The sequence below is a fragment of the Dipodomys merriami genome, unplaced genomic scaffold (genome assembly GCF_024711535.1).
Source record: "Dipodomys merriami isolate MVZ:Mamm:240054 unplaced genomic scaffold, mDipMer1.0.p SCAF_1, whole genome shotgun sequence".
Lineage (NCBI taxonomy): Eukaryota > Metazoa > Chordata > Mammalia > Rodentia > Heteromyidae > Dipodomys > Dipodomys merriami.
The window spans coordinates 34,450,150-34,453,313 of NW_027202270.1; the positions used below are offsets into that span (position 1 = coordinate 34,450,150).

General features: G+C 33.8%; 1 non-coding gene across 1 annotated transcript; it reads left to right on the plus strand.

Moving 5' to 3' along the window:
• Nucleotides 1-988: 988 nt before the first annotated feature.
• Nucleotides 989-1,132, plus strand: LOC138835566 (U4 spliceosomal RNA). Its single transcript, XR_011374651.1, has one exon. It is a non-coding gene; the product is annotated as a U4 spliceosomal RNA (small nuclear RNA).
• Nucleotides 1,133-3,164: the final 2,032 nt, after the last annotated feature.

Sequence of the window (3,164 nt, forward strand, 5' to 3'; positions counted from 1 at the left end):
GAGCAAAGCTCCATTAAGAACTCAGATAAAATGATCAGCATGAGCTTGAAGACCTAGATAATGACCTTTTAGTGGTATTTTCATTCTGTTGTCACACTCCATATTGACAGATTTTGAAAGCTTAATAATATCTTTGATGAATCAGAAGCAACTTTTGCTTAAGACCTATGATTCCTTTATGTAACTAATGAAGTAATTATTATTCCTTCTTTTGCAGGAAAATGTCCTTACATGGCACTCTATGATAATACAATATCTCACACCATGACCCACAGCATTCTGAATTCTCCCCTCTACAATACCATTTGTTGACTTTCAATGAGTAAAATACAGATGTTTCCAAAACAAGTAGCATACACTAACATGTGTTATTTAAGAATTGCTAAACTCCAGCATGCATAAAAAGGAAACATTATATATCATTGATAGTAAGTTTTTTCTATGGAACTTTAATATCAACCTCTGAACATTTACTTAGAAAATATTTCTCTAGAAACTTTCCCAATTATATGGATATAGATATAATAGCTATCTAATAAATAGCATCAGAATTCTTTACAAAAATATGGAGGTTCCTCAAAAGACTACACATAGAGCTCTGCTATGACCCCGCAATTCCACTTTTGGGCATTTACCCAAACAATCTGAAACAAGGACATACTAAAGCTACCAGCACAACTGTGTTTATTGCAGCATTATTCACCATAGCTAAGATATGGAACCAATCCAGATGTCCCTCAGTAGGTGAATGGATCAAGAAAATGTGGTGGGGGGGGGGGGAATTCTATGCCTCCATCAGAAAGAATGACATTACCCCATTTGTTAGGAAATGGAAAGACTTGAAAAAATATATATTAAGTGAAGAAAGCCAGGCTCAAAGAAACATAGGTCCCATGGTTTCCCTTATTTTCAATAACTAGTATATGTCTGAGACAAGCAGAAAATTTCAAAAATTATGTACAGATGACTATTTAAGATGATGCTAAGCAGCTTTGCGCAGTGGCAGTATCGTAGCCAATGAGGTTTATCCGAGGCGCGATTATTGCTAATTGAAAACTAAGATGATGCTAAGCAAAATGAAGCCCAAGATAGGGACACAAGAGGTTTTATCTTTGTTGCTGTTGTTTTTAATGTACTTGGTGATTTTTTGTTTCTTTTGTATGTTCTTCCCCCATGGTATAACCCCTGTCTTCACTGTATTTGATTCCGGTGCTCTACATCTCGTATATACATTTTTCTAATTTGGTGAGGGGAAGGAAAATAACAAAATGCTGAAATAAGGGTACAGGTTGACCCATTGTAAGAATGAGATGTACAAGACACTATGTTGAATACAAACTTTACAACTTGGGGGGAGGGAGGAGTTGGGGAGGTAAGGAGGGAAAGGATGATAGGGAAAACCAAAGGAGAGGGTAGCAATGCTCAATAGGAAATGTACTCATTACCTTACTCATGTAACTGTAATCTTTCTCTACAGAATCTTTACAATAATATATATATAATAAAAAACAATTCTTTGCAAAAGTATTCCTTCCAATACTATTTATACTAGATTTGATCTGTAATCACTTGTGTATCTCATATGTTTGAATAATATTACAAACTACCTAACATTTAGATTTGTTCTCAAGGACTAAAAGAAAGTCATTCTGAAACTATTTCTCTGTAAAATTTAGTCTCACCAAACAGCTGAAATCAGTTTGTACTACATTGCTAGCAATTCAGAAATTCACAAAGAAAGTGATCGTAATCTTGCTCCTTTGTAGAAATGAAGTCAGACTCAATCGGTGATTAATGTTCGGGTTAGTTCTATTCTAATGACCACAATCTATTCATGTGAATGAAGCATTCTCTAACAACAGTTTGGAGAACATTCTATGGCATCCTGCCACATGTTGTTTATCTGACTTTTAGTTGGGTGAAGGTCAAACCAAAATCAGAGTTTAAATAAAGCTATTGGTTCAGAACTTGGGGAATAAAACACTACTATAATCCCTGTAATAGCCACATAATTATTATTATATTTGGAATCTAGAATAAAAAACAATTACAGAAAAACTAAGCAGTAGAGAATGCCTAACACCTAAGTTCTACTCAGTATTTCTTTGCCTGAATTCAATGGTAACTCATGATAGTCCATAACCAAGCAACTGACCTCCACCCTGGGAGATGGCAGAAGGAGTTAAAGTCATATAGTACAGCTGGAAGAGGACATGAAGAAGAAAGGAGGTCTTATTTGCTTAGCAAATACTGTATGTCAGTTCTATAGTGACTGTTTTAATATTAAAAAAAACTGTCTTAATTAGTGTTTGTAGTGACCATGGGAGAAAGGTAAAACTAACCTTAGAGGTAATATTTTTTTAAGTAATCTCTTACTCCAGTGATCAAATCTGAAAGACTATTCTGAAGCAGATTTAGTGTCATAAGCTTAGCTCTAACACCTACCCAAAGGCCATCATTAGTTCTTTGTTTGGTAGTTCTCCTGAGCCTTAAATTTATAGAAATAAAAAAATAACCGTTGGTGCCTTGGTTATTAAATAATCATCTGTGCTGCTGTTGAATGCTGTTAAATGGAGACCTGATTCTTCTGAAAATCACTGCTTCTTGCTCAAGTGTTACTTAGTACTAATGGGGCTGCACATTCAGAAGAACAAACTTAAAGGTTTCTCTCTTATCACAACTAGCATGCGCAGTAATAAATAGAAATAAAAAAAATTAAAAACTTTATTCTCATACTGCAACAGCTTCTCTGTAATAAAAGTCAGGTGGTTGTGTCATTAATTAGAAATAAACATATTAATGTGAAGAGGGCTTTAACATCACACATACTATTTAAAGTGTTGAGAGACTAAATATCAATATCAAGTCAACATCTAAAATGCTGAAACAGTATATCTACTCATTTTTTTAATTATCAGAAATGCCATTTTAAAGTTACTATACATTTGGTGAGTCATTCAAATAATAATAATTTCTTGTGTTTTCTTTTCATGAAAATCACTATTCTAATATTTTTCAATTCATTTTGTAATGCACATAATATACCTGTAACTATCATGTTAGTGCTCCTCAAGTAAGCTTTTATTTGTTAAACGTTTTCTCCTAGCATGGCCAAAAATAGGAAGTAATTACCTTTGATATAGTTTTGACTCCATGGCTAAAGC